General features: G+C 42.8%; 1 non-coding gene across 1 annotated transcript; it reads right to left on the bottom strand.

Annotated features, from left to right (window-relative positions):
* Positions 1-1953: 1953 nt before the first annotated feature.
* trnal-uag lies at positions 1954-2035 on the bottom strand. The gene has a single exon. It is a non-coding gene; the product is annotated as a tRNA-Leu (tRNA).
* Positions 2036-23595: the final 21560 nt, after the last annotated feature.

Below are 23595 nucleotides of genomic sequence, written 5' to 3'. Positions count from 1 at the left end.
GGAAAATGTTGTAGGTTGAATCAGTTCCAGTGGGTCTGATAATCCATGTGGTGCAGGACCGTTATCCATTTCTGTTTGAAGTGAGGTAAAATAACATGGTTTAGAGAAAAAAATAGCTAAAAAGTTTAGATTTCCCACTCCTGAGGTACATTGAATGCAGCATGATTGACAAAAACAGAAGGAGAGTCTCTGCAGTTAGATGTGCAGGAATGATAGAAGACTAACTGAGGGAACCTTTAATCTGGGGAGTTTCTGTCGGTTCCAGAATGGATCATGTGGCTTTCAGAAATACATATTAAACAGCAGAGATTGTGTCTGCCCCCCCCCCTCCCCAGTCCTAACAATCTGTACTTTTCCACCCAGACTCAGAGGACCACAGATTAATCCCTCCTGGACTGAATCAAGGCTCAGAATCAAAGCAAATAGAAACCAGAACTGTCCATATAAGGACAATTTCAAACTATTACTTGGAAATCATTTCTTTTTGGTGGCTTTCACTTCTAGTGGAACAAGATATCACAGGTTTCATTTTGTGACCCTAATTAATTTATGTGTGCGTAGTAAAAAGTTAGATTAAATTATGCTTCTTTAAGATACCTGTTGGTTTCTTAAAAGTGACTGGCAATGATTTTTATCTTTTTAAACCACTTTGTTGATATGCTGTTTTGAAAAGTGCTGTTAAAATAAACTTTAGCTCTTTTTCTATCCCAAGGCCATTACCTGTGATATTGAATCCCTTTCATATGTTTCAACGCAAGTAATTTAATTTCCTGACCCTCAGCAACTCGTTTTCAATTTTCGGCCGGCTTTCACCACCGAGTCAAAGTTAAACACAGATGTAAGCAGGTATTTAAGTATGTTAGTAATTAAGTGTGTCAGTAAAACTTTATATCTTTTATAGCACCTCTCAAGATAAAAAGAAACCACTGAGTCAGTCACTAATTCAGTCAAATTATGGTACGGGTGAATAAGCTGAATCAGCACTTTCTGCGGTTTGGGTATTCACCTGAACAATAAACTGGACTGGAGACACAACGCTGATGCTCTAATAATGACAACAATAGATTTTATTTGTTTACAATTTACATTCCCGACAAATCTCAAAGTGCCACAGTCAATAGAAAAAAACTGCTAATAAAATAAGAAGAGGGACATTAAAATGCAATTAGAACACAAGTAGAAGTTTGAGGCAATTAAATGCAGTAGGACAAAAATCAAAACAAAGCATTAAAGGACAATTAAAACATTGGGTAAAAAGCAAGGTTTTACGGCGTATTTTAAAATGTAACAGGGTCTGTAGAGCCTTCGGATGCAGAGGCAGACGGTTCCACAGCATGAAAAGGCCCGATCTCCTGTGGTGTGGGATCGAGTCCTGGTTATGTGTAGAAGGTCAGTGTTGGAGGAACGGTGAGTGTGTGAGGGACAGTAAAGGTGAGAAGATCTTTAGATAAGACGACGCATTATCATGCAGGCACTGGAAGGTAAACAGAGAGATAATGTAGATGAGACAGGAAGCCAGTGAAGAGAACGGAGAACGGAGGTAACATCTTTTAACACTCTCATCAGGACCCTGGCAGTGTAATCCTGAATGTGCTGCAATTTCTGTGAGTTCTTGCCAGGAATCGAAAGGAGAAGTATGTTGCAACTGTCCAGTCTGGAGGAGACAAAGACATGGACGAGCCTTTCTTCATCAAAGAGGGAGAGTGAAGCAATGTTTCAGAGGTGGAAAAATGAAGCTTTGCAGATGTGCTTTACGGGAGGAGTCAGAGCAGACAAAGTTAAAGATCTTCTTTAACTTTGTGGTGGCATCATTTCTATGGTGTGATGGAGCAGCTGATCTGTAGCTGAGAGGAACCAGCTGGATAAACTCCATAGGAGGACCAGTGCTATCCTGGGATACCCTTTGGAGAGATGGCAGACTTACCAACTGAGCTCAATCAAAGAATAAGATACTGGCAGTGGTGGGATTCGAACCCACGCCCCCGAAGAGACTGGAGCCTAAATCCAGCGCCTTGGACCGCTCGGCCACACTACCTGTGTGTGTAAGAGAGAAACTGTGACGCACTGAATCTACATGTGGCCTCAGCACAAAAAAACAAGGCCGAAATCACTTAGAATAAGCAGACTTGGCAACGGAACCAAAAACCATTTCATACAACGACCGCAGCTATCAGCTATTAGCAGTAGCTTGGTACCGAATGGAGATACTTTATGAAACTTTGAGGCTTCCGTAGTAGTTATTCCGTGCTTTAGGGTGAGGTCAGTTGTAATTAATTTAGCACACGACATGAGTGTAAATCTTATATACTGGGGCTTTAAGGTTTCTTATTACTGCCACCTGCTGGACTGGAGGTGTAGTGCAATTCTCTTCACAACTTCCCCGCATGTGGTTAGCTGCATTTTAAATATATTCTCTGCATCGTTTCAGAGAAATGGAAACAGAAAGCGCACACAAATTACTCAGGAGTCCATTTACCCTGGCAAAACATTTACAAAGTATTTAAATACTTTTGAAGGAAAAAAAAAAGGCTTTTAACTCCGCTCCGATACAGAAACATTGTGTTTACACTCTCATTCGCTTGTTGTTTTTTCTTCACATGTTTGTTGTGTTCAGATTAGAGGAAGAATGAGTCAGAGCTAATTTCAAGAAGCACATATACTTGAGCCCCACCACAGGAAATTACACAGGAACAGAGATGTTTGATTGAGGAAAAACATGCTAACCGTCTGTCTAAAGAAAAGTGTCAATCTTTTTTATTAATTAAAGTGCTATATTTATATTCACAAAAACATTACTATTGACCTTTTTTGTACATTATACTTAAAATGTTTTTATTAAGAGGAAAGTGGTACCACATTCAAGTTCCTTGTTGTATGATAAAACAGATTCTGATTCTAATTCTCAAAAACAGTTTACTTAAACTTTATTGAGATTCAAAAACTTTAGCATATTTCTTACAGGTTTTGTTCCAGCTCTAAAGTAGCTGTTTTATCCCTGGTTGTCCAAACAGAGAACCTTCTGGCTGACGTCTCTGGCAAATAAGGCAAGGCAAGGCTAATTTATTTATATAGCACAATTCAGTGCAAAGACAATGCAAAGTGCTTTAAGTGATTCAAATATAGGAACATAAAAACTGAATGAAAGCATGTTGGAGTAAAATGTAGAAAAAAATGAAACTAAATAAAACATGGGAAAATAATAAGACACTGACTGCTAGAAAGCGCCCCACAGCTCCCCATTTTAAAAAACAAAAAGAATGTGAACTGCTCCTTTACTGTTGCACCCGGTTCTTCTGAATAAATGCCAGCTTTCTAAACGCTGCGATAACAAGCTGCTGGCATGTCGAGAGTGTGAGTGACAGACATTCACCTGTTGGGAAACGCAGTTATTGTGCAGGTTCTGGGAAAATGAAATGTTCACACGCTGTGAGTGGCTCGGTCATGAATGGGATGAGAACCAGCCAGGACACGCTGGCAGCGAGCTGAATCCCTGAAACACGAGTACGTCCCACACGTGAGATAAACAGCCGTCAGCAGTGAAAGTGTTTGAGCGTAGCAGAGGCTGGTGCTTCTCTGACTCCTGGACCCCCCGCCATCATCCGCTCCCCACTGCAGCGTCACAGTGTGTCATCACCCTTTGTGGCTGCCAGTAAATGTTGACAAGCAGAAAGGCTGTCCAGGAATGCAGATGACTTTAAGGAATTCAGGGAAGCTTTTTTTTTTTGGTAAGATCTTTAGGTTTTTGTGGGTAATCCGTTTGTCCGGGCACATTCCTCCTGAACGTTGGTCCTCTTTGGCCCTTTTAGGATTGGCAAAGATGCAGCCGCAGTAAATCTTTGTTCAAACGTGTTCCACTACACACGTCATAAAAATGTTTCAGGGAACATTTAATTGCTGCTCCATAACTAAAGTTAAACACCCAAGCAGAATGTTTAGATTTGGTTTAAGTCGGTCCACATATTTTGTAATCTGGTGGCGTTTTATGACAGGCCAGCTCCTTGTAAATCAGATGTGTAACAGGCTCGTTGCTGATCTGCATCTGGACCATATTACATCCGATTCTTAACATTCCTTCTTGGTACTGAGCTATTTTTGGAGGCTTTTATTTGTTGCTCAGCTTCGCTTAACTGACAGTAAGATCGGTTTTGTTAACGCATCACTGCTGGTGTTAAAGTTTGCTCTCATTAACACTCCCTCTACCTTGTAAAAGTATTCACACCACTTCACATTTTAGATACATTTTTATTTATTTGTACTTTTTTGAGAGAAAAAATATCTAAATATCAAATTAAAATGTTAAAATTGTACCCTGAGTTTGTATCCAGCCCCGTTTAATATGACACACATTAATAAAATCCAGTGCAATGAATTTCCTTCACACAACCAGTAACCAGAGTACATCTTTGTGTAATTTAATCTCAATTACAAGAGCGCAAGTGTGTACGGCGTCCATTCTTGTGTATTATTAGACTGAGTGGTTATGAGTGTCGGTATACGGACATTAGGGTGGCAACGTGTGATTGTGATTATGTGCTTGTCTCTTTGTCAGATTTTTGGGCTGCCCCCTTCACCAGGACATCTCTACGTGGAGCCCATCATCCCCATCAGGCTCCCTGCGGGTGGTTTGGTGCTTCTCTGTATCCATGGCCAGGCTGCTTGGGTTTGTTGCTGGATCACTCCTCTGCTCTTCTCTGGGAGGAGGGAGGCAGCTTTTTGCACGAGTATCAAGCGGAGCACGACAGCGAAAGCAGCAATGCTCCACTTGTGAAAGTCGATCTGTTGGGCTCTCTTCGGCATTAAAGCCTGAGTTGTAAGATTTTCACACTGAATTACAAACGATGTCACCATTAAGCACGCAATAGCTAATACGGAAACCACGTAGTGTCATACATGTAAACATGTCCTCCATGTAGCTGCTGCTAATAGCTAATAGCTACGGCCATCATGTGAAATGGTTTTTGGCTCTGTTGCCAAGTCCGCTTGTTTTTTCTAAAGTCGCTTGTAAAGTTGTGTTTTTCGGGCTCGTTTCTGAACATGCAGTCGCTTATTTGGGCTCTAAAATAGCAACTATTATCAGAGACCCAGTCTTGCTGCTGCACTACAGACAGTGAACAGCTGATACCCCTCCATACATACTAGGGGGAGACGAACAAACGAGCCGTCTCTGCCAGGAGGACAGAGTAGCTGCTGGATTACACGTCTCTGTTTCTAACATAACAGCAAATAAACTTCACTGTTATATTAGATTAACTTACCTGTCCAGCAGAAAGCTGCAACTTCCATGAATTCACTCCCTCATGAATTATCTCCACCTGGTAATAATAGCTGTGCCAATATAGACTCTTGTTTCCTCTCACTTATTACTTCTTTTACTTCTCTTGGTTACTTCCGTCTCGCTGGGCATAGAGTGTGGATGATTCTCCACTTCAACATAAAACAGCAAATAGATGATCTACGGTCGTCTTTGCTTGTTTATACTCCTCCTTCACCGACAGCACGTCTTCATATAGAAGACAGATAGGTAAAATGTGTACGGCTGACAAGTTTATCCCCTTTTGGCTTCTGAAATCAGAAACATGGCTCCTCCCAGTGTATTTATCAACTACTAATTCTAAGTTATGACAATGCTTTAATTTTTTATGTGATGTTATTTAGACTTTTCCACGATATGTATTTATAAAAGCAATACGAATAAGAATAAGAATTCCTTTAATGTCCCGCAATGGGGAAATTTGGGTGTGACAGTAGCAAACACACACAGTTATTAGAGATTCAGAGAAACTAAACTATCTGATCTAAAGTTAGCTCTAAAGAAAGACACCAACAGTAGAAGATAAGGGTAATATCAGACTAAATATTGTCCAAAGGAAAAATAAAGTTATTTGATAGTGGAAAAGGTATTTACTTAACACACAATAACATATCAAGCTTATACAAAGTGCACCATGTATCATAGTCCAGCAGCATCCTAGCTAAGGCGTGTGCAGGTTACGTTAGCATCTGGGTACAGTGTCAATGATTAGTCAGAGCCTGTGCAGCAATCTCTATGATGTAGACAGTTAACTTAATACCTGAGAACAATATAAACAATTAAGGGCTGAGTCAGAGATGTTATCCAATTCAATTTAATTCAATTTTATTTATATAGCGCCAATTCATGAAACACGTCATCTTAAGGCACTTTACAAAGTCAAATTCAATCAAATTATACAGATTGGTCAAAAATTTCCTATATAAGGGAACCAGTTGATTGCATCAAAGTCCTGACAAGCAGCATTCACTCCTGGAGAACCGTAGAGCTACAGGGAGAGTCGTCTGCATTGTTGATGGCTTTGCAGCAATCCCTCATGCTGAGCATGCATGAAGCGACAGTGGAGAGGAAAACTCCCCTTTAACAGGGAGGAGAACCTCCAGCAGAACCAGAACCAGGCTCAGAATGAACGCTCATCTGCCTCCACCCACTGGGGCTTAGAGAAGACAGAGCAGAGACACAGAAAGCTCAGAAGCTCACATTGACCCAGGAGTACTTTCTATGTTAGAGAAGACAGAGCAGAGACACAGAAAGCTCAGAAGCTCACATTGACCCAGGAGTACTTTCTATGGTAGATGGTAATGATCTGTCTTCCCTGGATGATGATGCAGCTAACAGAACACCAGACCAGGTGTACCTTCAATGAAGAGAAAAAGAGAGAGAACAAAAAGGAAAGGGGGGAGGGGGCTTCACAAAAGTGTTCCCAGGACCCCAAAATGGCTAAGTCCGCCCCTGGTTGCTCTCACAATAACTGGTAACACTGGAGTGGCTTCCTGACTTGCACACACTACTTTTTCTAAATGCTGCGGTCTGGACACAGAGGGGTAGAATATTCTTCTCATAAGCTTCCACTGCATGTAAAAGTTAAAGTTTAAAGTCATCTATCCTGAATTAAACAGCCATCCCCTCAAACATGCAGCGCTGCACACGTTCATCAGGCACCATGTGTGACACAGACTGAGAGACAGCCGTTTGTTAGGAGCTGGTTAGCCTCCTCAAATTTCCTCGTTTATAATCAGCTTAACAGCCGCAAAGCTAATATTTTTGTTTGTGGAATAGTTTGCTAAGCTAAATTTCTGGTTAGCTGTGCTCGCCACTGGACGGCACCAAAACGAGTTGCTCTGAGATGCAAAGTAGAACAGGGGGAAAAAGAGTCGCTGTGGGAAAACAATAAGGAAGAATTCAGACCAAAGCATTGCAGCTCCACTTTAAATAAACTACAATTAAATGATTTAAATGTGAAGAGGAAGAACTGAAAAACAAGATATGTCCCCTTTAAAGTTAGTGGTTGTAAAGCAACAAAATGAACATTCACACAAATAATGCAATAATTGTCAATATGTACTCACTTATTATGTTATTAGGAATTTATTTTCTTGATAATAATTTTTTTAAATGCTTTTATTTATCTGTTTTCATTATTGTTTTTCTTCTTCTACTTTTTTTATTATTAGTAGATATCTTTCATCGAGTTTTTGAAGCTTGAACTTTGTGTCTTTTCCTTCATCTGTTTCTGCTAAATGCTGAATAAATAAACGCAGACCGACCATCACCAGGAGAAAGTCAGAGCGCTGCTTCTGCCTTTAACAACAAAATGGTTTATTTAATGTTTAGTCGGACCGGATGTGACTAAGCAAAGCGTGTCAAAACCATGTTGTAGCCCCATTTATGATCACCTTGTTTACATTTTACAGCCACTAACCGAACAGACGAGATTCTTGTTGGCGATAATTAATTTTATCTCCATTGTTGAGTGCTGAGCTCACTGCAGCGTCTCCGCCGTGAAAGTGGAAATTCCAGAGCATTTTTGGGGTCTGGCCTTACGGGAAACGGCATGTGTGGAGGGAAAACCCACTCTGCCTTCGATATAAAAGCCGAGGAGCCTCTCAGCAGGAATTCATTCCTCTGCCCTCACTTCAGCTGGATACTGCTCAACCTACAACTTTCTCCTTTGAGGGATTCTTTTCGAGGACTTTTCTCTCAACAAGAAAAAGAAAAATGGGTCTCTCCCAGAGAAACTGTGCCCTCCTGCTGGTTTTTGTGGCTGCGGTTTGCATAGAGTTCTATCAAGGTGAGTTAAAATAGGATTTCTGCAGGAATTTTGTCACTGCATGTCTAATAAAAACACAGCTATTTTCCATTAAACCAATAAATCTTGCTTTTCGAGCTGTATTTTGTCATGCACGTCTGAATTTCTGAACTTTTCCCTCCAGCTCAACATGTCGGGGGACGCTGCAAATGTCTCAGTTTTAGCAGACCCAAGAAAATCAACATCACAGATTTCCAAGTGTTTGAAAAGTGGGCTGGATGTGACAGAATTGAGTTGATGTGAGTAGTTTTGGAGAATCATTTTGGAGCCTCTTGCATTTGGAAGTGGTGCTGATTCTGATGTGTCGTTTTGGATTTTTCAGCTTATCCAGGATAAACCCAGACAACACCACAGTAGAACTGTGCATGCACCCTCGGGGGAAAATCGGCGGTAAAATTTTGAACTGTTGGGAAAGGTGAGTTTATAAATTGTTTTCTCTTTATGCTGCTGACTTTCAAATTTGAACCTGTGAGCTGGGGCCGTTTTCTTGCACCAGTTGAAAATGTTTTTGGCTCTAAGTCGTAGAAGATCAGAACAGATCTTGTGGCAAAGCTTCCAAGTTTATCCTGCAAAATGAAAACACACCCCACACGCCGTAAAATCTGTCAGCAGCTCAACGGGTCCCATGACACTTGGTCACGTGACTCGCTCCACAGATGTTGTGCATTAGTCCTCTGGCCTAACCCCGAGTTTCTCTTTTCTATTCTTCCAAGTATAAACAAAGAGAAGAGCCGTAAGATGGAGTGCATCGACAGGTTTAATGGCGTAGAGGAGAAAACCTCAGAGGACTGAAGCACACGAGCCTCAGGAATGCCAGGGGCCGAGATACTCTGCTGAATCCCACTCCGAGGGGGACTGGGGATGACAGAGAAGGCGGACGAGCACTGAGAGGGGAGATGATTAGCAACCGGGATGCTGGAGAGGAAAGAAGAGACGCTGCGGAAGTGAACAGAGAGACAGATTTATGTACAGCACTATAGCAGCAAGTCTGTTTGAAACAAGGCACTGTTAAAATGTATACACCTTTTGTCTTTGCTTGACTGTAATATTTATGCTGATTTATTTATTTTTAAATTTCTTACGGCTCAAATTTTTTATACTGATGTGGAAGCAAATAAAGAGCATTTTGATAGAACCCCTTCTGTCGACTGCAATCTTTCTGCTAAAGCTGCAAACTCAAAGAAATTTCCCTCCTTGGCATGAAAGCCCATTTTATCCTGATTCTGCACCCAGCTGGCGTTCCTCCTAATGAAACCTACGGCTCAGCAGCGGCATTCCTGAAGCCAAGCGGCATCAACACACAAACAGCTATTATTCTGCAGAGACGCTGCAGATGCCACATGAGCACAATGAAACGACTTTGTTGCAGGGAGAGACAAACTGTTATCAGAGAGGAGAAAAGGGGCTCGCTCCTCGGAGGGGGCTCAGCGCGCCGACAATTAAATGACGGCAACGTGAGACTATTCAAAGCCCAGATGTTTGCAGCTGCTGCAGGCGGGATAACAGCGAGAGGGTTGGACTCCTCCAGGAAGAAGAGGTGATTTAGAGTGGGTCAGCTTTTATTTGAGTTACCAAAACAACAAGAAAACATTAACGTTGGACTGCGAGGAATTAAGGTCAATCATCCAAGAAAAGCAAACAGATGAAGCGTCCGGATCCAAAAACAACACGTTGGTCCTCCGTCAGCCACAGAACCGTCCCTCATCCTGTTGCCTTAAACACAGAGGAGGCATTGTTTCATTTACAAGGAGGGGGGGTTAGGAGGAGCAGCTGAAGGATTTGACCCTTCAATTAGGACGTGGAGTAAAAATGGGGCAACAAGATGCAGATAATCCACGTATAATGCCAGGGTCACTCAACTCAGCGCGTAATTATTTAGCACCCTATAATACTTGCAAACAGTGTGTGTGTGTGTGGGGGGGGAGTGCTGCCCTTTCTAGTTATAGTAATAGTTATCATAATAACGACATACTTAAAATATAAATGTTTAAAGCGTGTAATTATATACAAGCAATACGACAATATTTGCTCCAGAACAAGATGGACATGCCAGTCTTCCCTCCATGAGCAGTATTAGAAAAAAGGTACATAAGCTACAGGTGATATTTTAATGGGAAAAAAGGTTGGCAACAGGAAAGTTGAAAAAGTCAACTGTTTTACTGCAAAGCATCATTTCACCTGCAGGTTTTCACCAAAACAATAGTTACCTTCTTTGGACAAATGAAAAACATGAAAAATGATAAATGCAAAAGACATGAGAGCTGATCCCACACTCAGCCTGCCATGATTTACTCTGAACAGCGCAGTTAAAGTCTATTAATCTAAAATAATTAGCAGAGGTTTTTTCAGACTTTGTGGTTCTTCTGCCACAGCAGTCACTGTAAAACGTGTAGTAACCAAGTTGGTCCACAGGGGGAGACGTAGTAATAACCCTGTATACTACGGGCGCCGCCATTTTGATTTGTCTGATTCCCGCCTTTAAACCCAGAGACCAGCAGTACCACAGATCGTCACTAGGAGGCGAGGAAACCAAAGAACCGAGATAGCGTGATGTGTAAACGGTCGTCAGAACCAAGCTCGGCTTGGTTAACTGATCCAAGCTCGGCTTAGTTAACTGATCCAAGCTCGGCCTGGATCGGTTTAACAAGGGTAGTGAAAATGGGGCCATAGGCTAAAGTAAGTTAAAATAAGCAAACCTAAGATAAACTGATAAACAAGGCTAAAAAGAGATAAGATCACTATGAGAAGGTAACCTAAGATTAAATATGCTAATTTGAGGTAAGCCTTAAACTGGGGCCATTATAATTCAGTAATGCTATTTAATATAGATAATAGGAAAAAAAAGGGTCAATAAAAAGTTCAATAGAATAAGTTTTCCTTCCTTTTGCGTTCTAACCGTGTACGTTAATATTACATCATTACATCCTCCCAACCAATCAGAACGCAGACCCAGGAACCAAGCCCCGCCCCCTTCAAACAGTTCAAGCAGTTCTTTTTTTTCTTCTATAAAAACTTGTAGTTTTGGTAAAAAGTTGGTTGAATCGAGTTTGAACTCAGTGTTTGTCTTTATCTAAAAATAGGTCGCCAAGCAACGGCATAAAATGGTCAGGGCTGCACTTAAAACATGTTTTGAATTTGTTGATAATTATCGATATCGATCCAATATGATATTTATCTTATCAATATGCTTTTTTTCTGTATGGTCCAACCCTAGGGGCCACATTACGTGGCTTTCACAGTCTGGACAGATTTTAATTTACTTTAAAACAGCCTGGTTTGGTTTTTAAACCAGAAAGACCGACGACACACTGAGCAACTGGACCGTCTGCTGATCCAAGACCACAAGACGCATCAGGAACCAACTGAGAGCCTCAAACTCTCAGCAAATGTGTGCCGAGGACTACCAAAGGTATAAATAATAGAAGATTTCCTCAGAAGTTAGATCGATTATATACGTTCCACATAGACGATGGCTGGTGGCACCACAGAGTCAAAGCAGGAGCGCCCCCTGCCCTCCAACAGACCTCAGTCCCTTCACTGGGTTTAATGTGCTTTCTTTTTAATAAAAATATTACTATCAATAACAACAATGAATAATAAGTGTAAAAGTCATGTCAGGCCAGTTTGCACACCCTTAATGCTTCTCAAAGTTTACAGCTTTATTTTTCTGAAGAGGTGATGAAACTCTGAAGTAAACATGTTCCTGTCTCAGGCTTTTTAAACGTAATAGAAAATAATGAGATATAAAACAAACAGCTTCATTATTTTATGTTTTCTCTGTGTGTCAGTTAAATAAAGAAGCTCTTCTCCTTTCGTTTGCATTTCTCTCTTTCTTCAACACGTTGTTCTTCCGTAACTTTGAGATGAAAAATCCATACGGAGGCCTCGGCAGAAATTAATCCCCGTTTCATCTCCTCTTTAAACCAATTTTGTAATGCAACTCATTGCTCATGAAAACAGATCCCAGTTGGCACGGATCATTTCTCACACTGATGGAAGGTGAAGCATTGATTGATGAGATAATGTACAAAAAGCCACATCATTTGGTGCTCAGCCCAAATAAAGGCAGCCCATTTATCCTGCCGCCTGTCTGTGGAAGAAGGCAAACGTGGAGACCCTGAACAGGATTCTGACGGCGGCCCGTTTACAAGCAGGACTCTGAGCTCCGGCTTTAACTGCACTGATAACATCTGCTGGAGGGTGCCGGGAAATCAGAGGCCTGATCCAGGTCAGTGCGGGGGAGTACATCCCTGATAAGTTTGGTTCTGCGCCTGGTCCTGCAGCAGAGCCAAGGTGGAGATCTGATGAGAGTAAAATCAGCGTATTTATGGAGCTTCCTGTCTGAGCGCCGGGTCAGGGCCCATCAGCTGAATCTGCTGCACGGAGAAGATGTCCCAGAATATTAGTCCTTCCTGATCTGCAGGAGAACTTTCTGTAGATAAAGGCCTGAAGTTGTTTAAAACGAGTCAGAAGGCTTACTGTAATGCTTCAATTGTTTGTACATTAAATATACTTTGCTTCAAATAAAAGGTTGTGTTTGTGCTAAGATACATTGATAGAACATATTCCCCTTTTATTTGCCTGAAACATAAATCTATCTATATATAAGTGAACTCCAGTCCAGCTTTAATAATTTAGGTCATGCAGTTACCATCTGGCACCATGTGGGGGCGCCAGCACGATGAGTTAGTCTACAGGTTTAAAGCTCCAGAGAGCAGAGAAATGCACCAAAGAAAGGATGAATTCACTTCTCCAGTTTAACAAAGAAAACTGCTTTATTTCTAAGACTCAACACTAAAGTGAACAAGCTTCAAAACCTTTAAAATGTTTGAGATGTCTGTCTTGTAGTCATTGAACGTTGATTTAATTCTACCAATATATATATATATATATTTTTTGCCCAGTGTCCTGTCTAGCAATGTGGCTATAAGAATTGATGTCTTAATGCCAAATAGAGCTCGACAGATTTTGCTTTCACAAGTGGAGCAATCAGCTTTCGCCATAGTGCTCCGCTTGATTTGTGCATGTAAATAGCTTTATTGTGATTCCTGCAGGGAGAATTTCAAATTATATGGACACTACAATGGGAAAGTGGGAGAGTAAAGGAAGAACAAGAAGAGAAAAAAAAGAAAGAGAAGAGGTGAAAGAAAGAAGAGATAAAAGGAAGAGAATGATAAAATTCTACCAATATTAAATCCAATCTCACATTTTTAAAATCTACCAAATGAAACATTAATAACAGCAACCTAACCAGATTTAAAGGTGACATACCAAGTTTTTCTGTTCTTCCTCTCCATGTTGAAATCAGTCCTGGTTTATTTAAAGAGGAACAGTCTGAATTTGTCATTAATTTACCCCTCTTACTCCTTTTCTCCCTGTTCAGACTCCGCCCCCCTCCAGGGGGCAGGGCCTTCCCCATTCAGCCATTTTTGTAGTCCGCTGGGAGAACATGTGATGAACAACCAAACATCTTCACCTATCCTCTTGTAGCTCGGCATCCTTTAGCTTGGACTACAAAATCGCAGCAAGAAATAAAAATGGCGGCTTGGTGAGACTGGTGAGCTGGACGTCCGTGAGCGTGTTTAGCAGCTCTGCAGCAAATACTATGAAGAAAATGGATAAAAGAATGACCCAAACAGAATATAAATATTTCTATGCAGCTCCTGGACGGACTGCATTTTACTTTCCTGCACTCGTAGAGACTCCACGCACACAACTAAAAGTCTTTAAAGGTTTAATTTGGGGATTTTGCATGATTTGTCCTCTCTACAGATTCTGCTCAGGTTACTGCTCTCTGACGCCAATCAGCCCTGTTTGTGTCATTCTTCATCCAGTCAAGTTATTTCATCATATCTGTAAATCCAGGTCCCATCCCTGGCAGCTTAGATGTGGGCCGCGAACGTCGCTCAACCGTACGGATGCAAAGAGGAGAGAAAGAAAATTCAGTCAGAGATGATTTCACGAAGCTTTCACAGGCGAGTGACCGTGGACTGATTTATCTTCAAGTGGAGTTTTTTCTCCTTTCCTCTGTGTCTTTTCTTCTCTTACATTCTTTTCAAGCAAAGCACTTGTTACTGAAATGTGCCACACAAATAAACTGGCCTTGCCTTGTTGTTCTGCAGCAACCTTTAATGCACCACTCCAAAACTAAATTATAGCATTAAACTCTTAACGACACAAACACAGCAAACCTGTCATTGATCCTCGTTTCCTGCCAACAACTATTTTCATCTGAACTGAAAAGTCAATCCTTAAAGCATCGGCTGTCATCAGCTGATCAATGTCTGTGTGCACACGTCAAACTTTCCCAAATCTGTCGGCAGATCTTCACGTCACAGGTGAGCGCTGCCACGAGCCCGGCATCTTAAAGGTGTCCAGAGTTCCTGCTTTTAAAATAAAATGTCTGAAATCTGCATAAATGGGCATGAAACGTGTTCAGTTCTGAAGTTCTTATGAAGTGTAACACAAATGAATCCGTAAAACTGGACCAAAAGAGGCAGAAAACCAGACCCTGGACCGATCTGCCCACTGAGCCGCGTCCAATAATCAGGCCAACAAACACGGAGATGTTCCTACCGGCTGACATTTACTGATGATTACTGATCATCAATAAGACAATTATTTCATCTGATATTTACATGTGAATATTTACACAGAGGCAAACGTCCCGTAGCAGCAGGAGAGAACCAGACGTAAAATAACCAGAATAAGTCACAACAGACAAAATGTTTACTTTCTGCTTAGAGATCTAATGACCTGGGTCTTAATGATGCGTTTAGTTATATTTATTTTCATATAAAAGAAGCATATGACATTATTAAATCATCCTCCACTATCCACCACCTTCGATAAACTCTCTAAACTAGCTCTGCTTGTGTGTGGTTGTGTTCGGGTTCATAGAAATCATGACAGGTTGAGCTTCGGCCAAAAGGTTCAGCCTCTGGAAACATCCACAACACAGATGTACGCCACAGCGTTCATGTTTTTATTTTTATAATCACGGATCGATTCCTCTCAGTTTCACTTTGATTCACCAGTTTTAGATGATCCGGTTCTATTATGTGAAATCCTGACAAAACCCACAGAAGTTTGCAGTTTCAAAGTGTTACAAATAATAAAACAAAAGCAAAGAAGCACTTTGGAAAGCTGCAGCAAAGAGGAGAGTAAATGGTCCTGATACCATCGCGGGGAACCTCTGAGGCCGTGGATGTCGACCTCCCTTCGGTTTATTTACCACACAGCTGCACCTCCTGCAGGTTGCTGTGTATCTGTAAGCGAGCCGAGCATCATGTCTCCAGCTGAGAGCTTCAGTGCAACACAAAAAAACCCAAAGCAGCACATGAAAGGTTGGGTACTGAAAAAAAAAACCAACAAAAAAACAGATTGCCCGGGGCGAATCTGCGTGCATGTGTGTCTCCGGATCAAGTTGCTGCACTGATCCTTTTCATGTTGCAGGCCTGAGCAAACGGGCGATTAACTGCGGCTCCAAAAGCGGCTCTTTTCATCTTTCCTCCGAACCCCCGGCCGGCTCTCCCCTCCTGCGCCTCAGGACGTGCGCTGCTCTTAAGGAGGTGTCGACTTTCTTCCTTTATCGATCGGCCGACATGATGTATAAAAGCGCTGTCATGCCGTTGCTGGCGGTCTGGGCCACTTATTACACGCCTCTCCCCGGCTGTCAGGCCGGCGGACGCTCGGTGAACTGATCTCTGGCCAGCACAGCCCAGCACCCCCCCCCCCCAACGCTCGATTAAAGGCCTTCAGCCCGGTGAAGCGCTTCAGGTGCTGCTGATGATGTTGCAGGCACTTCGTAAACGCTGCGACTAGCATCTTTAAATTTTAAACATTCTGCAGCAACAACGCGTCCCGGAAGCAGACGCTGGATTTTAACTTTTTTATTTTATTTCTGACACTGTAGCTTTGAAGTTTATATATAGCTCAGTGAGGGGGAAGAAGGCCCAGCGTCGACGCCTCCTGTGGAATAAAGTACAGCATTGTAAGCCGGCAAAGATCAAATCAAAGCCGTGTGAGAGCTGTCACTCCTCTGTCTGTAGTCCCACACATCCGGGCCCAGCGTCGCACACGCAGAAAACTTTTAAAACACACACATTGTTCGGCGTCATCTTTTATTCATGTGACGGGAAACCACCCAGATGCTTGTCGACGGAGCTGTCAGAGAAAGAAAAAACGAAACTGTAAATTGGCCAAACATGTTTTGCATGCTGTAATATTTATGGGGCTTTCATGTGGGGCGCCGTTACCCTGCACCCGGGTAGGGGGGGAGGGGTGGGGGGGGTGGCGGCGGTCACCGGTTGAACTGGGAGAGAAATTTCTTTAAAAGGAGACAGAACCAAACTGGGAGCTGCACGCTTTCTAAAAGCTGCCGACGTGTCCGGGCGGCACAGGCAGTTACTCTGACTTCATTCCTCTGCCTGGGTTTGTGTCGGGTTCTGGTTCTTCTTCTACCTGGGTTTGTGTCGGGTTCTGGTTCTTCCCACCAAAACGTCCTGGGGTCCAGGCGCCCCCGCAGGTCGGAGCGACTCTTCTTCTTCTCCAGGTCGGCTCAGCAGCGTTGACAAAGAGCAGATGTGACCAGGCGACACTTTGGAGGTTGTGACCTTCCGTGGCTGAGTGTTCGTGTCGGGGTCCTCGCTGTAAGACCGCCTGGGGCTCTGAGAGGGAGCCGGACCTCTCTGAGAGGCCGGGATGTCACTCACCGCTCCATGAATTAAGGATGCTCCATGCGCCCTGCCTGCTCCCATCCCTCGCCTCTCAGCACGGGCAGCAGTTGCTGGGGCGGCTGGCCTGTCACTTTAAGTGCAGGACAGGAACCTGCTGGTGTGGGGGGGGGGGGGGGGGGGGGCTGCAGACTTTCTAACTACTGAGGAGACACAGAACCGACCCTGAACCAGAAATACAGGCTGAGGACAAAATGTTAGAGAGGAAGTAAAGCTCATTTCTAAACGCTCTCTGGTTACATGTGAACGAAAGAACTCAAAAGACGGAGCTTCAGCTGCTGAGCTGATTCCACACAGACTTTAACTCTGAGGTCATTAGTGACGGAAACATGAAGGATGGAGTCTTAAAATAATCTACAAATTCAGTTCAATTCAATTCCATTTTATTTCTATAGCACCAATTTACATCACGTCATCATCAAGTCTCTTTCCAAAGTCAGACTCCATCAGATCCTCCAGGTTGGTGAGAAAGTTTCCTCTCTAAGGAAACCCAGCAGGTTGCATCAAGTCTCTCCAAGCAGCATTCACTCCTCCTGAAAGAGCGTAGAGCCACAGTGGACAGTCGTCTGCATTGTTGATGGCTTTGCAGCAATCCCTCATACTGAGCATGCATGAAGCGACAGTGGAGAGGAAAACTCCGCTTTAACAGGGAGGAGAACCTCCAGCAGTGTTGCTCTCACCTCTCCTGACATTTTTGTTAGTTTCCGTGAGGTGGGCTGTGCTGATACGTCATGTCACGCAAAGGATTGTAGGATACCTTAGGGCTTCTTAGCGCTGGTGAGAGATATCAATCCTAGGCTAAAGGAGCTATGTTAGGAAGCATTCAGGCTACTTTTCCTGCCTCCTTCCTCATTGACTGCTCAGGATGGTTGAGTACCACGGCATCTCACGCCTGCAGCTTCACCTCAATGCAAAGCGTGTTGCACAGAGACCCAGTTCTGGTTCTGCCGGTCCACAGCAGACCAGAGGTCCAGAGCCAGAATTCTCTACATCTCACATGAATGTTGAAGTTCACATGCTTATCAAATGTCTCTGTGTGATAGATATGTGATTAATTATTAAGACTCTAATTAATCAGATACATTTTGTTGTAGCGCTGCACCGTTTCTATTTTGTCACTACATTATTAGAAGGTGAGGACATTATTATTGCACTTGTGAAGTTGGAGAGGAAGCAGCTCTTGATTTGCTCTGTAAGAGTCTCAGAGAGGATTAATACAGACTTCTTGTAGGGCTGGATGCTGATTACTGGCAGTATTTCTGGTATCCCTAATAAAAAAAAAGCAGGCAAGCTGCTAGGGGCCACACAGGTCCCTTCTGAGGCTCTAATGATAATCTTTTAAAAGACATTTTTAATGCATTGAATAATATTCCAAAATTATATCTTACACTTACCTCAAATTAATGCTTCCTGCATCCTGCAATGAGTTTCTGCAGCACCTGTCATCCACCCTCCCACCACGGACTCCATTCACCTGTTCACCTGCCTTTTTATCCTGGGTTCCCTGGATAAATATGATTCCATGAGGGAAATTCCTGGAATGTCTCTGGGAATCCAGTCTGAATGTTGGTGTTCACTGAAGCTAAACCTGCCGAGGCTCAGATGTGACCCAGAGTTGACTGACGTGAGTAAATGTTCTGATATGAGGCTCTTAAAGTTGCTGTAGATCGTTTTATTTAATTAATAACGTTGGTCTTCATCATGCCGAGCTGCTGCTTTTCTGTGAGGCGTTGCAGAGGGTCAGACTCGGTCCGCCATTATTTACAAGTGATTTATTAATTAGGCAAACCGGGGTAGTTCTGCGGTACTGTTGCTAGATGGCGCCACATCTGTTTATATCTGCTGTTCGTGCCCAGCGCCTCAAAAAGGACCATCAACACATTATATAACCTTATTTTATCATGATCAAACAATTTTTGGTATTCTTTAAGCATTTAATGTGGCTATATACCTTTAAATGTATTTGTGTTATGATCTGTTATTTAAGATTAACCAATCATAGGGTGTGATTTGTAATCATGACATTTACATCTATTTCCCGGTTTACTGAGTTTTGTTCCCTTCTGGAAATAACAAACCACGAAGGTAAAACCAAAAACACAAGACGCTGAAGTTGGCATCTGATTAGGAGCTTCTGACAACATCAATACCCTTCAGGTCTCATTCTGACTCAATATTTAACCACTTTTTCTCATCCCAAACAGAGGAGGCCATTGAAATGAATTGGTTTCCTGTCTGCTTATAATCACGGTTCGATCATCTTCATGTGTCATGGAGCCCAAACCCAGTTCTGATGGGAGTTTGGGACGCCCAGCTGACAGGTTTCAACCATCAACCTGTTTATTTCAGGTAAAGTTGAAGAAGTGTGAGGGAGTTCTTTGTTATTCTGATCACTTCTTGCAATCTGCCAGCAACTGATGCCAGAAAAAAACAGCCCACAGTATGATGCTGCCACCACCATGCCTGACTGTTGCCCTGTGTGGACTACTCCAAACCCACTTCATGTTTCCTGTTTTCTTTTCTTCTGACTATAAAGCCTTTCTCCAGAACATATCAGGCTGGAGTTTCAGTCTGGGTCGGCACCCTCCCGCTCCGTGTTGCTGTAAACTCCTTTATTTCTCAGTTGATGGAAGGATTCAGATTGGTTCTGAAGATGTTTCTTTCCATGAAGGATGATAGTTTGGGTCAGACGGTTTAAACCTGAATCATTTAGATGTTTCTACAGGGCAATAAATCCAGAAACACGTCAGAACCGGGTTCATACCGGATGCATTGAGCCTCTGGAACGGCTTCTTCAAAGCCCAGAACCGCATCACTCGTAAAAATTTACAGACTAATTATATGTAAAAAAATAAATAAAAATAGACCTGCACATGTATTTTTCTATCTGTTTGCTGTTTTCTCAGAGAACATGCCGGAGCTACACAACAAAAATAATTAAAACAACTTCCTGGGATGAAAAGCAAAGATGCACTGTTAAATATATCAGCAGCCTCCAGTAATTTGGTTTCTGCTCCGCTGGCTTTGCATAGGAAAGGATTTGGAATGATTGTTTTAATCATAGTGGTAATAGCTGCTGTGCACGCTATGCAAACAATATCCCAATCAAATAAATTGGATTTTTCTTCCACCTGATGTACTGCTGGCCGGCCCTGGAGCGCCGCGCTGAACGTGGCTGTGATTTACAAGTAGGGCGGCAGAGAGGGGTGCTGGTGAGGGGGGGGCAGAAACATGCAGCCTGCTGGGAGATTGTTTCTGGTCACTGGTTCGGGTCCCTCGCCACCGACTCCTTCTGTCAAGCTGTTGAGATGCAGCTGGAGATGCAGCAAACACAAATCCTGGGCGCTCCTCTCACGCAGATATCTGTGCAAACAGGAGAGCGGCGGCGTGTTTAAACTGCTCCTCTCTCTCTGAGCCCTTGGCTTTTATCTTCCAACGCTGGCTGCTGAATTTGCATGTGCTGCTGCACCAAGATTACCGAGCAGAGGCTGTGGTGCAGCGGTGCTCACTTCACTGCCTCTTGTCTAATCCTTTGTAAATATTACAAGACAAGGCTTGTGTCAGCGTTTAATTTTCACTTCCAACATGAGCGATCAGGTTCCGTCACTCATCGCTGCAGCGACAAATACAGTCTTCATAATTAAGGCGGGAAAACGGAGAAATGAAACATTCTTTATTCTTCATCAACTGTGAAAGTTGTCACTGACAAGCAGAATATCAACATCTCTGCAGATTTTGCTTCATTTATTTCTCATCATCATGAAAATGCGGCTGTCGAATCATTGTCATAAAAATAATAAAGACTTAATCCAATGTCTGTGTGACTCTGAACGGTTAGTACAAGCCCAGTTATAAAAGTGTATCAACAAACAAGTTTTATTTGTTTCTTTGAGTTTTTCGTGAAGCATTTTACCTTCACTTTTTAGATAATCATTCAATAAATTCTTCCAACCAATATTTCCTCACAGAGCTGCTGGATTTGAGGAATAAGGTTGCTTTATAACTTTATTTTTAGACATAGGAGCTTCCTCAAATGTTCCTCTATAAAACTTTTTATAAATGTGGTAATTTTTTTACCTGGTGGAAAGCTATATGGCTTTTATTTGACATATTTTGACGCCTGATATGAAAAGCCCTCAATGTGGAACAAGAAAATATCAATTCCACTTATTTAAAGAGCGCCAATTTACAACACATCATCTCAACACGATTTACAAACTCGTTTTTATGGACAGGTTAGTTTCCTCTCTAAGGAAACCCAGCAGGTTGCATCAAGTCTCTCCAAGCAGCATTCACTCCTCCTGAATGAGCGTAGAGCCACAGTGGACAGTCGTCTGCATTGTTGATGGCTTTGCAGCAATCCCTCATACTGAGCATGCATGAAGCGACAGTGGAGAGGAAAACTCCCCTTTAACAGGGAGGAGAACCTCCAGCAGAACCAGAACCACAGTGGACAGTCGTCTGCATTGTTGATGGCTTTGCAGCAATCCCTCATACTGAGCATGCATGAAGCGACAGTGGAGAGGAAAACTCCCCTTTAACAGGGAGGAGAACCTCCAGCAGAACCAGAACCAGGCTCAGTGTGAACGCTCATCTGCCTCCACCCCACTGGGGCTTAGAGAAGACAGAGCAGAGACACAGAAAGCACAGAAGCTCACATTGATCCAGGAGTACTTTCTATGGTAGATGGTAATAGAGGATGATCTGCCTCCCCTGATGATGTCACAGCTAACAGAACACCAGACCAGGTGTACCTTCTATGAAGAGAAAAATGAGAGAGAACTTAAAGTTAAAAGCTGAAATAACAACAAACAATGCAGATTGGAGAGCAGTAGGAGAACTCAGCAGAGAGAGAGAGAAATAGACCCTGTCACTAAGTTGGTGATAGGGTTCTGGGGGTCGGCTGGGGCTGGTACCCGGGAATAGGGTGTGGGGCTTAAGGGGGAGGCAGTGCCTGTGGAGGCGTGTAAACGTGACTCTGTACCTGGTTTTCTGTTTGTCTTTATATGATAAAAATCTCAAACTAAATACACATATTTTAAAACAATTCTTATTTATGTGTAATTGGTATCAGAAATGTATATTTTTAAAATAGTATACATTTTTAAGACCGGTCCTTAATTATCAGGTGAAGTTCTGTGTTTGGGGGTGTTTCTGTATATGAGCCTGTAGAGGAGTCACTACTGTAACCCCAAAGTGTTTTCTCTAATATTTACATTCTGTTAAATTATGTTTGCAACCAATAAATTAGATAAACTGTTCACAGTCTGTAAAGAATTATGTAAATATGACATTTCTGTTGTGCTTTTACCAACCGTGTTAATTGATGCGGACTGCAAACATTTTTGACAATTGTCTAAATTAGTTATAATTGTTGCAATTAATTTCAGCTTGAAATAAAAAAAAAAAAACAACTACCTCTGAGTTTTCTTTTTCTAATCAGCAATTATCCCGCCTAAAGAAGTGAGTGTTAGTAATGGCAGGGAGGGCAAACCTTGGCGGGCTTTTTGAGGCGCGCTGCACCGGCTGCTGTCCGCCCTCAGGGGGCAGCGTCAGCCTCCTGTGGAGCGGGGCCTCATCAGCATGCTGCTGCAGGCCTCTCTGTGCCCACTGTAAGGGAGCCACGCCGTACGCCACTGAATTCATTAACCTTCTCCACACTCCCACTGAAAGCACACGGCAGCAATTGGAAATCAGCTCCCAGAAGTTGGAACAGTTTAACCAAAGGGGACCTCGGTGTGCCGGGTGCTGGGGGAGGGGGGGGGGGGGGGGGCACAGGACCCCATTTGTTCTTATCTAAAAAAACGTCATTTCACATCAGATGGTTGGTTATTCAGCGGTGCATGGTGTGTTCACACACTCCACCCGCAGCGCCACCAGACAGGCGGCAAATTTTCAGATAGAACTTCTAATTGTCTCACTTGAGACAGTCTGATGGGCTTTTCTGCACTCGCCGAGGAGTTTTCAGAAGCTGTTTGTGTCAGTGTGACCAGTGTAGCAGAGCATCAAAGGCAAGATTCAACCGCACAGAGACAGAGCGTCAGATTCACCCACCACTTCCTCCTCTGATTATTAAAACTGATCTGATGAAGCTCCACATGTAATATTCAGCTAAAATGAAACTGTATAATGCAACATGTGATTTTAAACAGCCAACCCTCAAAATTAGCCTTATGAAGTTTTTAATCAGCTCTCCGTTCTGACTCCACTTCCCAACCAGAAGCCTTAAAACGACCCAAATGTGGTTAAATCTAATAATGGAGGCTTCAGCTAAATCAAGCTGCAACCAACAAATCACAGCGTTGTGAAAAGCTGATTTTATTTTTGTCCCAGACTCCATCATTATGCGCCCAAGGCCCATGTGGAGAACAGAAGTTTCACTACAGCGCAAATAATTACATTAAGATCATCCAAAAAAAAAAAAAAAAACACAGCTCTAATAATCTGACAGAATCCAGTTTTCACTGTGAGACTCTGTCCTGCAGGCACAGAGATCTGCCGGAGAATTAGAGGCAGATCAAGAATGAAAACTGGTGCAAGTGTCTCCTGTGAGAAGGGACGGATGCAGCAGACAGGCAGAGAGGAGGTTGAAAGAGAGAAGGAGATAACGAGGAGAGGAGGAGAAAGACGGGAGAACTTCAGACTCTCTGAGTGAAGAAAGTTCCAGAGTCCAGTCGGGCCTGATGGGGAGGAACCGGAGGAACCGGAGGAACCGGAGGAACCGGAGTGACGTTAATGAG

The sequence above is a fragment of the Fundulus heteroclitus genome, chromosome 5, assembly GCF_011125445.2.
Source record: "Fundulus heteroclitus isolate FHET01 chromosome 5, MU-UCD_Fhet_4.1, whole genome shotgun sequence".
Classification (NCBI taxonomy): Eukaryota; Metazoa; Chordata; class Actinopteri; order Cyprinodontiformes; family Fundulidae; genus Fundulus; species Fundulus heteroclitus.
This window is presented reverse-complemented; position numbering and strand designations above follow the sequence as displayed.